Consider the following 15,127-nt stretch of genomic DNA (forward strand, 5'->3'; position numbering starts at 1 on the left):
CAGCCCCCAGGTCCACGCCGGCACCCCAGGCCCAGTCCCCCAGCCTCCCAGCCCCAGCTTTAATCACAGTTCTAAGGAAATAGTGGCAATGAACACCAGAATACTAGTCGTTTTCTATAGACTTTCTGGGTGGTATCTGCTGAATCCTGACTGTGTCTGAGCCGTCTCTGACGAGGATTCTCTTGCCGGCCGATGAAGTCTACCCCACCTCCAGCAGCCCCCAAACAAGCTCACCAAGCTCCCACTGCAGCAGCTGAGGAGAGGAACCTGCATAAGACACTCTTCTTCAAAGCAAGGAGAAATGCATTATGCTGCCTGAAACAAGTAGCACACGAAACACCTTCATGCCTGCTACCAGACAGTAAACAAAACTATCACTATGAGCAAAGCAGCTGTACTGTCCCCAGTTCCTAGCACAGTGAGGGGTCCTTTCCAAGGTGGGCTCATACCACACAAATAAGCAAAAGGCCGAAATACCCCGGGCAGCCAGCGCAGCCCACACCCCAGGCTACAGGTAATGTCTGGGCAATCAGTGAGCCCACATTTAAGTTCTCTTGGAACAGAGTCCAGGGTGTGGGGAAGCAGACACAAAAGATGACATCTGGATGCAAAAGCAAGTCTACTGCTGGAGTGAAACCAAAGAGCAAGGCCTCACAGTTGTGGGCAGTCCCTGGCTTACTGACAGGTAAGCCTCAGCTTGCCTGCCCGCCTCCCTGCCTGCCTCCCTTCCAGACCCTTCCCCCCCAAGTAGGACACGGCAGCTCCGCCCACTACCCTTGCCTGCTTCTGTCTCCAACAGCCATTCACAGTTTCTGTGGCAAACAGCATTGTGGTCAGTGGTTAAACACTGGTTCTGAAATACATCCAATATGAATCCACCACCAATACAAGCCACAGGCCCTCAGCAAGTTACCTGACCTTTCTGTGCAGTTAATTTCCTCACTAGACAATGTTAGTAACAAACACAGCCCTGTCTGTAAGACCCGCGCTCAGAGGCAGAGGAAGAAGGATTGAGAGTTTGAGGCCAGGCTGGTTTGAATAAAATACCACTGTTTCACCCCCAAACCAAACTAAATCAAGCACACAAACTTTAAAAGCTATGAAGGGGCTGGAGAGATGGCTCAGCAGTTGAGGGCTCTTACGGTTCTTGCAGAGGCCCTCAGCTCAGTTCCCAACAACTCACATCACATGGCTCACAACCACCTGTAACTCCAAAACCATCTGAAACTCACGCTCTCTGTGGCACCTGCACTCACACGCACACAATTAAAGGCAATACAAATAACTCTTTTAAGGGCTGTTTAGATCAAGTGTTCAGCGTGCTGAGCTGCAGTGCTCCTGCTGTTCCTTCTGGCTGCTCGTGGACTCCAAGAAAAGAGCTCCCTGAACTGGTAGCCCTCTCTTGCTTTCCAAACACATAAAACTGAAAAAACAGTGCTGTAAAATCCTGAGATACAGAAAATAACAACTCTTAACACTGAAATCTGATTTTCAATAAAATTCCTTTTTAAAAATCTAAGTATTTGATTTCCCTGCCCCAATTTTTGATTTAGTATCATTAGTAGCCCAGGCTGGCCTCCACTCAAGATCCTCCTGCCTCAGCCTCCCACATGCCACCTTTTTTTTTTTTGGTTTTTCGAGACAGGGTTTCTCTCTAGCTTTGGAGCCTATCCTGGAACTCACAGAGATCCACCTGCCTCTGCCTCCCAGTGCTGGGATTAAAGGTGTGCACCACCACCACCTGATCACTTCACCATCTTAAAGTAACAGACTCTTCCAGCATAGCTGTACGTATGGAAAGCTTCAGCTTCCAGAGTGAGGGGGGCTGCATGGAGCAGCAGCCCAGCACTGTTCGCTGAAGTGCTCGCATGTTCATGCAGCTCCGTTCCCCACTCGACCCTTGGTCTGCACACTCACCTCTGTTCTAATATCGTGATTTCAATTATGAAAAAATATCTGGTTTTAGAAAACAATCACCTGTATCTCTCCTCTGGTAATCAAGACAGCACAGCTGTGGAGTTGTTCTCTAGGTACAGAGCCAGACATAATTTTTAAAATAAACTGGCAGAAATACATAAAGCAACAGATGATGATTAACAGGGTTAGAGAGGGGTTTTTAACTATTTAAATATTTCTCTCCCCAAAACAAGCTGAATATTTTACTTCATCAAGTTTGGAAAATGCAAACCTGACACAAGGAAAAACTCACCTGCAACCTGTCTTGGAAGATGATACCAAACCTGACACACTCTTATAAAGCCAATGCCTTAAATGCAATGACTAATTGTTCTGTCTTTGTAGAATAAACTTTTTCTGATGCTGAGCTCTTCAAAATCAGTTCTTTAACAACTACATAACTGAGCCAACGTCTTTCTGAAGAGCAAACATCACTGAAACCAGCCCTTGTAAAGCAGCCTGTGACAAGGCACATTGCAACCACATGTGCACACCTAAGCTAGACCTAAACGAAGCAGGCTAAGTCAACAAGTGTTTGGAATACGGAAACTCCTTCTGAGAAACAAGGGCTGGTAGGTGTTACAAGAATATACTGATGCTCCCCCAGCTCAAGAGGGCAGAAATGACTGAGCGTGTGGGTGTGGCTGGAGGGAGGAAGGAAGTGTGCTCTGCAAGCTGCTCAAACAGTGGTAGAAGCAGCCTCTGCTAAAACTACTGTCAGTTTGGAAGCCACGGTTCTCTCGCTGAAACTCACATCACCAACTGCTGCAGTGGGGTCTTGGTGTCAAACATACCTCCTCCGTCTCTTCTTCCCTAGGAGAGAGAGGTGACCAAAGACGTCTCTGCGCACAACTGAACAAACGCACAGCTGGCTGAGAAATCAAACAAAACAGCTGTGTGCAAAAATCTAAGTCTCTCAACATTTTGTTCAGAATATAACATTCCCTCAAATGAGACACTCAATATTCTAGTACACTAAATCTCCCATAAGTACTAACTACCAGAAAAAAAACAAAACAAACTAGGCCAACAGTTCTTCACATTATACAGAAAACCAAAAGTTCCGTTTCTGCAAAGCTAACCTGACACTGAATTTAACCTTCTTTCCCAAAGAAACGGCTAAGGTTTTTTTTTTTCCACAAATATCAAAAACTGAAAATTATAATCCTTACTCATAGGAACAAGCAGACTGAAACACACACCTATAAAGAGACACCTGAAGTCCTGGTGCAGGTAACAGTCAGTGAATATTTCCAAGGTGATCTACCTGTTTGCTCATCAACCGAAGTGATACAGCGGCGAGAGGAAGACCGTGACGGAACTCTTCAGCAACACCGGAACCCCAGTCAGCACAGTGATCACAGCCCCATCATACACTCTCGACTGCTCTGTCACCAAAGCAAGCACCACTCCAGGAGTGCACTTCCTCCTCCTGGGAGTGACCACAGCCCACAACAGCTCAGCAGACCCTAAGTTATGATGGAGGAACTAGAGTTCTGTACTGGGGGGATGGAGGGTTGAGGGTACTGAAAATTACTATGGGGTTACAACAGCTTCAGTCTGCACTCACTAGAGGGAATCTCCATGTCATTAAAATTAAGAGTTAAGCCAATAGCTCCTATTAGAAATGTCCTAACAGGCAGTTATACCTCCAAATCTAAGGACGTTTGCAAAGGAAGGTAATGCCTACTAAGTCTGTTCTAAGTTTTCTTGTTTTAATTAAAATACATTACAACATTTCCCCCTTTCCCTATCCTCCCCGCAACCCTTCCCATGACTCCCTTATTTCCTCTCAAATCCAGCGTTGTTCTTCTTTGTGATGGATACACACATTATACAGACACACACACAAACACAACCTGCTGAGTTCATTAAGTGCTACTTGTATGTGTATGGAATATGATTTCTGGGCTGACCACTTGGTAATAGACAACCAAGTAAGGGTCTCATCCCCGAGAAGATAAATTCTCCAGCTCGTTCTCAGCACTCCTTAGTTGACTGTAGTTCTTCCTAGGGTCGGACCCATGAGATTTCGGAGACCATAACAGAAAATCACCATTGGTCAAACTGCACAAGGCACAGGAGAGAGGGCAGAAAGCCTGTGAAGACCAGAAAGTCCACTCTGAGAGTATGTCTGGAAACAACTGGGGAGCTTCACTTGTGACACCTCAAAAATATAGCTGCTAGCATTATCTGTAATAGCCAGAACCTGGAGACAACCTAGATGCCCCTCAACCAAAAAATGGATAAAGAAAATGTGGCAAATTCAGCAGTAAAAAACAATGACATCTTGAAACTTGCATGTGAGTGAGGTAACCCAGACTCAGAAAGACGAATATGGTATGTACTCACTCATAAGTGGATACTAGCTATAAACAAAGGATATTGAGCCTATAGTTTATAATTCTAGAGAAGCTAAGTAACAAGGTGAACCCCAAGAGAAACATACATAGATCCACCTAGAAAGTCAAAATAGACAAGATAGCCTGACAAAATTGGGAACATAGGGGTTGGGGGAAAGAAGAAAGGGTGGAAGGGGAAGAGGATGGGAGAAAGGGAGAGGTGAGGAGAACTTGAGGGAACGGGATAGTAGAGATGGAGGAAGGACAGAGATGAGAGCAAGAAAAGAGATATCTTAATTGAGGGAGCCATTAAAGGGCTAGCAAGAAACCTGGCTCTACCCAGGAATTCACAAGGATGGCCCCAGCTAAGACCCTAAGCAATAGAGGAGAGTGTGCCCTAACTGGCCTTGCCCTGTAGTCAGACTGATGAATATCTTAAATATCACCATAGAACCTTCATCCAGCAACTGATGGAAACAGAGGCAGAGACCCGCATCGGAGCACTGGACTGAGCTCCCAAAGTCCAGTTGAAGAGTGGGAGGAGTGAGAATGTGAGCAAAGTGGTCAAGACCATGATAGGTACACCCACAGAAACAGTCTACCTGAACTAATGGGAGCTGACCAACTCCAGCCGAATAGGAAAGGAAACAGCATAGGTCCAAACTAGTGCCTCTGAATGTGGGTGACAGTTGCATGGCTGGGGCAGACTGAGGGGCCACTGGAATTGGTACCAGGATTAATCCCTACTGTTTGTACTGACTTTTAGGAACCTATTCTCTTTGGATGGATGTCTTGCTCAGTCTAGATATAGTAGGGAGGACTTTGAACCTTCCCCAAAGCAATGTGCCTTACCCTCGCTGAGGAGTGGATGGAGGGAGGGGTAAGTGGAAGGAGTGGGAACTTGGACTGGTATGTATAATGAAAAAAGATAGTTTTTCTTTTTAAAATAAAAATAAATATATATAGCTTCTAAGCAAGACCTGAACAAGAATGACACCAATAGACTTTTATTTTTATCATGTTCTAAATTTCCTTTTGAGTAGGGCAACTTTAATGGACGCTTAGCCCTTGACAAGACAGCAATGCCAGCCCAGAGGCTTCTCTCAAGGCAGCTACTGTGTGGTTAATGCAGATCAATCTCCAAAGTGCCAGCTTGAGTAATCTTATTCTTGTCTAATCAGATCAAGTTGTAACTGGAACATACAGAGGAGCCAGGCCAGTGCCAATAACACTGAGCAGTGAGGCAGGGCAGAGTCAGTACCTGTGGAGGAGTCTCTGACACCAACAAGCCTGTGAGCTACAACACGGGTAAGTTCTTCCACCTCAACAGAACCTGCCTCTTGGCTAAGCATGCTATCCCTTCCCCCTGAGGGTGAGTGAGCTTAAACTGGTGTGGTCACGGATCTGGTACAGGTGCTTACATAACAAATAACAACTTAGACAAAAGCTCACGCGTGGAAATTATTACAAAATAAAAAAGTCAGCCACCATTACACACCTGTCCCAGGAACACAGAACGTAAATTAGAAGTCATGGAAAATTTAAAACAATATTCTAAACCTCCTCTGTTTTAAAGCCTGTATACACACTATCAAACTCATTTAAGGATCTTCCTCTGATTTGGGATGGAGATGGCCATTTAAAGATGGTCATAAAAAATGCTGGAGCTGGGTGGTGGTGGCACACACCTTTAATCCCAACACTCAGGAGGCAGAGGCAGGCGGATCTCAGTGAGTTCGAGGCCTACCTGGCCTACAAAGCAAGTTCCAGGACAGCCAGGACTGTTACACACAGAGAAACCCTGTCTTGAAAAACCAAACCAAAGCCGGGCGGTGGTGGCGCACACCTTTAATCCCAGCACTCGGGAGGCAGAGGCAGGCGGATCTCTGTGAGTTCGAGACCAGCCTGGTCTACAAGAGCTAGTTCCAGGACAGGCTCCAAAGCTACAGAGAAACCCTGTCTGGAAAAAACCAAAAAAAAAAAAAAAAAAAAAACCAAACCAAACCAAACCAAAAAATGCTGTATCAGAAAAAGAAAACTTATCCGCAGAGTAAAGGCTGATTCTGACTTAAAAGAAATCAACCGAGCAGTGGTGGTACATGCCTTTAATCCCAGCACTCGGGGAGGCAGAGGCAGGCGGATCTTTGTGAGTTCGAGGCCAGCGTGGTCTACAAGAGCAAGTTCCAGGGCAGGCACCAAAGCTACAGAGGAACCCTGTCTTGAAAAAAATACGAAAAAAAAAACCCACTAGATTTTTCTTGCAGGGGTAGACCTAAAAGCTAACTTTCACAGTGTATATATCAAAAACCTTAACAAAAATGAATATCCTTGATTCAATAGCCTTACTACGAGTTGGACATCCGTAGCCCCACAACCTGAAGTGCTCAAAAGTCATTCGAGTGGCACAGGAGAAATTTCACACCATGAAACTAATTTCCACAAACAAACCTTTGCAAAATTATCTTCAGGATGTGTGTTTACATTGTGCAAAAAACATAAACGAGTTTTAAGTTTAGAGTTGGATCCCACCCTTCAAATATGATATTTATTCAGACATTCTAAAAATCCTCAAAAAAAACAAAGGAAGTGAACTCCAAAGCTTTTCAGATGAGGGGCAACTAACTTGTTCTAAATGTGTCGAAGATAAAGATAACAACAAATATTTTATATTTAATGATGTTGCAATACGTCAAGACTCAGAAATAACATAGAAGTCCATAAACACGGAAATGGTAAAATTAACCTACCCAGTAACAACATCATACTGCACAGTACTAAGGACAAGCAGCCCGGAGGCCACGCAGACAGCTCAGCCAGTGCGCACTTCTCACATAAGCACCACCGATGCCCAAAACCCAAGTAAAAAGCCTGGTGACTGCACACACATGTACTCCCAGCACCAAGGAGGTAAAAACAAGTGGGTTACAGGGTTTGCTGGCCTGCCGAGCCTAGTCTAACTGGCATGTACTCAAGGCTGACCTCTAGCCTCTACATGCACACACACACACACACACACACACACACAATTCATTCACTCATAGCACATATCCTAATTTTTTAATAGCTATGGGCTTTGTTTGAATGTATATACTGTAAGAATCTAAAATGTTAAAACAGTAATATACTCTTTAAAAAGAATTTATTTTCCTTCTTTACAATTTCCTGTTGTTTTAGAATTTATTAATGAATATGTACTGCTTTTATAACCCAAGAAAGATAATTATTAAAAATTTTATTTTCTGTATGTAATTATTCATTCAATGTAGCTTTGCAATGAGACAACTATGAACAGGCCAAGTTCCTTGAAAGGCATTGTTGAAGGCTGGTCTGCGCTGTGATTTGAGCAGGTACGCAGCTCTTCTGAGCTGGAGGCAGCACCAAGTCACTTTTATTAAGCGACAGTTTGTGCCTTAGAGGAAGACACCACACCACCCGTCATTAGGAACTTACAAACCAGTAAAGAAAACGATCCTCCAGAATCCCACCAGCAGTTTGCCACAGAGTGAGGAGAGGAACCAACAAAAGGCAGTGGCAACCTCAGACCAAGGCTCCTGCAGAGGTAAAGAGAGAATGGCATTTGCTTGGCTCAGGGAGGGAAACAGCGTTTGAGTCAAGTTATGACTGGGAAGAGGTGAAGTTCACTTTGTAAGCGAAGGAGAGGAGATGCTCAAGAGTCGTCAGTGGCAACCATTTACTCTATTTGTTAGTCCAAATGTCAGTAATTAAAATGCTGAAAATGCCCAGGAAAGACAACTTGTCAAGGAGCTGATCTGAGGTCTCAAGAAGTAACCAAGAATAAGATCATCAGAGATTTCAAACTAATTTCAAAACTTCCTAAGCATTAATTTTTGTTACTTTATTAGCTCTCCCATCACCACCATAGATAGTGCTCTCCTCTGTCCCCTCATTCTGTGAGGACAAAGTGAAGTGAATTTTATGGGAAAACCAGGGATGTCTTTATTGTTTCAAATTTTAAAACGTTTCTTCCTGCAACAAATTGCTCATGTGATTCCAGTTGGTTTGGAAGTGGCATAAAACAGTAACCCAAGAAGCGACTGAAGAGGTTCAGCAGGTAAGGGCACTTGCCACCAAGCCTGACCATCTGAGTTCAATACTAGAGACAGAACCAACTTCTGCAAGCTACACTCTAGCTTGCACACATACATGCACAAGTGTGAACACAGATGCACACATAAATGTAATTTAAACAATCAAAAAGAGGAACCAGAACTGGGAATTTACGTACATAAGGGTCTTTTTACATCTGTTGTAAAATCCTCACCCTGGCCATTGAATGAGAAATAAGACAGCAGGGCCACAAAGGCAAGTGCAGGCCCCTCTGCCTCCCAGCTGTGCCAGGTGAGGGCTGCCTGGGTGGACCCCACCCAGGACTAGAAACTTCTCTACCATGATGCAGTGCTTCCCTTGTACCCAGGCTAATTCCCGGAGGAACCAAAGTACTAAAGTGGACCTCTGGGGGTTTCTGGTCTCCTCCAATTCTGACACGCCATGGAGAGTTGGTCCGAGCACTCCACTAACCAGAAGAACGCCCAGTGCCACCAAAGCTCACCTGAGAAGCATTATTAACAAGTAATTTGTGAGCTGTTACGAATGTCTGTTTAAGTTAATAAAGGAGTTAAGGGCAAACAACTCTGTAGAAGATAGACTTAGGTCATTCCTGGGCACCTAAACATGGAGCAACTTGAAAACAACATCCTATGACCTTGTGTACATCTGTGCACCAAGAGTCTTCCCAAACCAAACCAGGCAAGCAAGTCAAGAAAAATTCAAGCAAGTTTAAGTTACTTCTTAAAAACTTTATCCTTAACGTACTTTGGAAATCACATTTTTCTGTTTGTTTCAAAAAAGCAGTTCCCTTCTTAAGAGGAGAATAAATCAAGCTCTGAAAGCAGACGAAACACGGCCACTCAGTTTCTCTAGCACTACCATAATCCTTCACGTCAACAAAAACTACTTAACCTGCAGAAAACCACGCAAACCAGGACACTAACTTCCCAACCCAGTCTCTCCGCTCTTCTTTGTGCTGCACATCATCATTAGAGATCCACAATTCTCTACGATACAGCATCACATCTACCTAAGAACACGTTCGCACACTGTCCTAGATCCAAAATGAACTTTCGCAGACAAGTCATCCTAAAAAACCTAAACTCCACTCTCCCCAACACAGAACAACACGTCAGATGGTGAGATCACTCGACCTTACCTTACCCCCAGCCAGCCACACAGTGAGCAAAGATAACACAAAAGACAAGGAGCTGGCAGTGGGTTTAAGATTCCATATTTCAAAGCGTCACTTGGTAAGGTCTTCCTTCCTGCCGTCTCCACGGTTCACTTTAGGGTATCTGGTAACTATGCAGTTCACTCAACACTGTCTACACAGCCAAGTCCCCACCTGGACAGTTCTCCAGACTAGCACAGTAACAGGGTGTGAGAGGGATCTGAGCCACCCAAGGATCCCCTCCCACTTCTCAGCTTCCTCCCTAAGGAGGACTGTAAAGTTAGTTCCCTAACCTACTGTTAAACTCCATAGCAACCACAACAAACTACCCCTAAACAACTCTCCGGGACACCAACCTGGAAGATCTCTACCTCAGGCCGTTTACAGCCTCTTGCAGGGGAAGACATAAAATAATAATAAAAATAATTGGTGGGTTCACAGAAGGCATCCCAGAGAAATCTGCTGTACTTGAGCTACAAACTAAAACCATGATGTGGGAAAGAGGCTTTCAGAAAGATACCTGAGAGAGCTTGCTGTGATGGTACACTATCACAAGCAGAACACAGATCCAAAGGGCTGGGTACCAAATTATCTTTTTCTCAGCTCTGGTTGGCCCTAATTCATGCTTTACCGCCACTTAAAGGTCCCCACCCCGTCACACACTAGCTCCCTATACACGCTCACTGACAACATCCATCATTATCACAACTGTGTGTCACAAATTTGTATGGCTATGTAGTCATTAATCTGCATCCTCACTGATTAGGTACTAATTATATGTGTTTTACTCAGTTCTGTACCCAGGTATAGTATCTGTACCTACAGTAACTGTTAGGTGTAGTATCCACCCAAAGATACCGACTCACTTTATTACACGAACAAACGAGAACAGACATGAGCTGTCAAAGGAGTCTTGGGTGAAGGAACAGCAATCAGACGACAGCTTCAGAATTAGTCCAGGTGCAAAATGAAGATACAACTAGAAGGGCAAAACTGAGCTGGGAAACAGTGAAGAAGACTACTAGAAATGTCTCCAGGTAATTATTACCAATGGCTTAAAACTGAGTGCCAGCATCTGGACAGCGACGGTGGGGATGAAACAGAAGAGACTCAGAGACAGAACCTAGGAGCACAGTGCTCAGAGGCAAGGCAGAAGACACGTGGAATGAGGGGAGCGAGAGGGAGGTGGTGCCAACGTCAGAACGGGAATGGAGGACAGCATCTACACATGCTGGCAGAGTGGAAGATTTCCTTCTAGCTCCAAAACCGTAAGACTGAAAAGCAAGCAAAATCCAGTCTAACCATATTTAAACAAGCGTGTTTTCCATTAATAGGCTTATGAAAGTCATTTTAATTGACCAGGACACTTCTTGAGTGCACATACTGTATCAGGCATGACTCCCAACCTGGGGATATAAAGACCAAAGCAAAATAACCACATGTCAACAACTGAGAAAATCAGGCCCACTGAGGCTGTGATCTGACCAATTACCGTATGTAGTCAACGCTTCTAGACTGCCAACTTCAACAATGGTTCAGGCAAACCTACGACGGACAGGTGAACAGAAATGGATGGACCCTCTCACTTTGCACCTGGGGACACTTACTGCATCGTGTCCCATGGACAGATCATGCCGTGTCACGGAGTTGTCTGGACTGAGCTGCTATCAGCAGCACACTGAGGGTCTCAGTCCAAGAAAGGGACAGAGGCCTGATTCACACACAAGAGCCTAGGTGAGCACAGGGCAAATTCTGGAGGTGCCAATGCCAATTCTTAGGAGGCTCTCAAAATGACAATGAAGAGGTGAGCATTCAGGACGCAGGTTCTCTCCTACCAATGGCAAGAAATTGTTTCCCAGGGGGTACAAGGCCACAACCCAAAACAGATGTGCAGAAAAGCAGATGAGGAAATGATTCTGTGAAAATAACAGTTTAGATCCAGTCCATCCCAAGCAGACCACACTTCCAGTGCTCACGGATATGACAGCGTGGCTCTTCCCAAACCATAACAAAAAGCAAATATACCCCAAGCTGGTGGCACGCCCTCCTTCCTCAACAAATGCTTTGAAGAACGTGCAGTTGTGTTGTGTCTGCCTCGACTCCCTTCTACACACTCAGAGTTCTGTCACAACTGGCCTCTTCCTCAGCCTTTGAGACTGGCCCACCGAGCATTCTGTGAGGAGCACCCCCTACTGCTCAGGGCCCGTGCTCTGTGCAGCTGTCAAACTCCTGTCGAGAGCAACCCCAGGGTTGGTTTACCTTGTTGTTCCACAATAGTGTCTAGAACCTAAGAGCAGAAACGGCCTCCCAAGCAGATAAAGACCCAGGAACACATGGTTAAAGCAAGGCTTGTCCTCCCAAATCTACTGCACATAATGTGGAGCCCCTGCGTTCTAAACAGACAGAAAGGTCTCACTGTGGTGGCACCTGCTAAGAAACCTATGCCAGCCAAACTCATGATCCTCCTATCTCAGCCTCCCAAGTGTGGGATTACGTGTGTCTGTTACACCCTCTTTTGTTCTTGAGAAGTCACACTCACTATGCAGCCTAGGCTGGACCTGAACTTTGGCCCCTCCTCCTCTGACTCTGAAGTACCAGTACTACTTGGTGCTGAATTATTTTCTTACAGAAACATCTCAGCTAAAAACTCTTGTTTGTAGCTGAGACACTGCAAATTAGGCCGTTAGTATCTCTCACCTATGGGTTTAAGTCAGGAAATTCAGGCCATTGGTCCCCTTTTCAGCCTAGACAGTGTAATGAGCCCATCAGTGCCCAGGAAGGTGCAATAGGGAAGAAGTTTTAATGTCAGTGGTTAGAACCATAGCCACTCAGTATCTCCCCAAAATTACCATGTTCTATTTAGTGTCACTTTCAGCATGAGGGAAGCACCCTCACGGGTGTGGACGCATCCGGCAAAAACAACGTAAATGCCCTTCAACTTTAACTAAAAGACATTTTAAAGGATTCCTTTTAGGATTATGTTACTAAAGGCACACAATCATTGAATAAAGACTGGCCCACAAAAGCAAAAAAATAAAAATAAAAATTAACACAACTTTTGAGTTTTTAGATATTCTAAACCTTAGGTTCTCAACCTGCAGGTCGTGACCTTTTGGGAGTTGAACACTCCTTTCATTGGGTCACCTAAGACCACTGTTTAGCACAGAATTCGCATTACGACTCTTAACAGTAGAAAAATCACAGTTATGAAGTAGCAACAAAAATAATTTTATGGCTGGGGTCACCACAACGCAAGGAGCTGTATAAAGGGTTGTAACATCAGGAATGTCGTTTAAACTAAGGTGTCATACTGCAATCATTCATTAAAATTTACTCAGAACGATATAAAAATTTCCTAACAGGGTGAGAGAAAATTTTGTGCCAAAAGTAAAACAATGGCTGGCTGTGCAAAACTTTAAAGACCCAGAGTGGCACGGTGAGTTCCCGATCCGAAGGCCCTGAAGGTAGGAAGCCCGTGCTGTGCTCGGGACTTTTTACCCAGCTTCAGTGTGTGACCTTGGGAATGTCCTGCAACTTCTTTCATTCCCAGTTCTGTAAAATGGGTCCATTTTACACCAACAGATAGAAGAACTGCTATGTATTTGGTGTTCTCTCAAAGAAACTTGTCTAATTAGTACGTTCCAATCACTACACACGTACAGAACATTCCACTTCAAGAACCCAATTCCGAGAGAAATATTTAAGCAGACGCTGAAGACAGATTTTTCTGAAGGGAACGGTTTTATAAATGTGGAAAGGGACTGTAACACGATTAGAAATTAACAAGCTGATTACATAATACCTGACAACCTGGACGTCCAATACACTGATGGGTACAGTGATAAGTTGAGGACCAATTTGGGACAGTGTCCCAGTCCCCACAAAGAATCCAAACTGAACCTTTTGATGTTGGACAGGAACCTGGGAGGGCGGGGGGGGGGGGGGGAGTCCTGCAGAAGGAGCCTTACACCTGTAGGTCCATCACACTTTTCACCTTAAACCTCAAAAGGCGCTTCAGCCCTGAGGGGCTTCACCAAGGCTCCCCGGACTTGGAGAATACGCTCACCTAAATGGAAGGGAAAGTAAGAAACCAGACTGAGAGGCCCAACATCCCTTGACTTCCAGTCTTAGGAACCCTGAAGCTGAATTGTCCTCCAATGCGCACCTGACCCGAACTCACAGCGAAGCTCCTAGACTGTAGCTGATCCGACTGTTAAGAATAACACAACAGCTCGACCAAGCCTAAGCATAAAGGGTTGCCACTTTCCTGGTTCCCAAGTCCAAGCAAAAGGCAGCAAGGTGTTTGTTTTTTTATTTTAAATGCTTCGGAAAGAAATCAACAGGCGATGTCTACGGAAAAGAACGGCGTCTCCCAACCCGAAAAAAAAAAAATTCTAGCAGTCCCCGGGGAGCCGCACTACTGCCCCTTCCGCAGCCCGGCGCCCTTCGCCACAGACAACCGCGTCCCCTTGCCAGCGTGAGGAGGGGCGGCCGCTCGGCGCAGCAGCCGGACCCCGAGGCCCACGGGGAAACTGAGGCCCGCGGAGCCCGTGCCGCCCGGGGCCCGCAGCGGGCGCGGCGACGACTCCCGTGCTGCCGCAATCCCGCGGCGGCCGCAAGGGCAGGGCCGGACCGCGCGAGGCCCGCAGGCCCGGGGTGGGAGCTCGGGGCCGGGGTGGCGCCGCGGGCCGCGTCCTCCGCGCAGGGCGCCCCGGGCCGAGCGCGCAACTTACTTTCCGCCTGCGGCGGCGCCCGCCCAGCCCCTCTGAGGCGGCCGCTGAGGAGAAGCGCAGGCCCGGCCCACGCTCCCGCCCGGCTCGCCGCACTCGCCCTACCTCAGCCGGCAGGCGGGCATCGGTCCGCAGCGGCCGCGGCGTCGACAACTCCCTCCCGACCGCCGGAACCCCGCACCCAGCGCTAATCATAATACCGAGCGAGCGGCCGGGGGTGCGGCCGCACTGCGCACGCGCGGGACTTACGTCACCGTGACGAGGGCGACGGGGTGGAGTCTGGTGTGGGGGCGGGGCCTCGGGCCGGCTGGGGCGGGGCTGGCCGGGCGCACCTGCAGGCCGACACAAGGACTGCTGGAGGGCGGCCTGGCCCCCGGGCCTGAGCACAGCCCACTCTGGCCTCTGGTCTGGGGTGCTGGGGAAGAACAGGGATTGCACAGGAGGAAGCACCAGGACGATGGACAGCGACAGGATTTAGCAGCTCCAGCTGGAGCTTTCAGGGGACATCTGAGGGCAGGCACTGCATCTCCGGGTGGAGGGCGGGGAGCACACGCGCTTTATCCCGCTTTATCCCTGAAGGTTCACTCCATCTCCCGTCTAGCTTTAAGCAAAAAGAGACAACAAAACAAATATACATATGCACATGCATATATATATATGCACATATGCACAAACATGCACACACATATGCACAAACATTCATACACATATGCACACGCATACACACACACACTGTTTTTTCTTTACTGTTTCTTCTCTCTGGGAATCCATTTGAAGAATTCTGTTGATTTTGCTACTATTTAACATGAAGGAGCAAAGCCCAACACCTGAATGCAGGCTTGCCTCCAGAGTCAGCA

The 15,127-nt window shown here is 46.5% G+C and overlaps 1 protein-coding gene across 3 annotated transcripts in view; it reads right to left on the bottom strand.

The window, feature by feature from the left end:
- Positions 1-14,481, bottom strand: part of Snrk (SNF related kinase) — a 51,310-nt gene extending 36,829 nt beyond the window's left edge. The window contains exon 1 of one of the 3 annotated variants that reach the window (XM_041676852.1): positions 14,376-14,481. The gene's annotated coding sequence lies outside the window, so the exon portion shown is untranslated. Of the gene's footprint in view, positions 1-14,273 lie in introns of all 3 variants that reach the window. The other 2 variants (XM_041676854.1, XM_041676853.1) reach the window with 2 other exon arrangements.
- Between the last annotated feature and the right edge of the window lie 646 nt (positions 14,482-15,127).

Source organism: Microtus oregoni, unplaced genomic scaffold (genome assembly GCF_018167655.1).
Source record: "Microtus oregoni isolate MIOR12 unplaced genomic scaffold, Mior012 000028F_ref0000031, whole genome shotgun sequence".
Taxonomy (NCBI): domain Eukaryota; kingdom Metazoa; phylum Chordata; class Mammalia; order Rodentia; family Cricetidae; genus Microtus; species Microtus oregoni.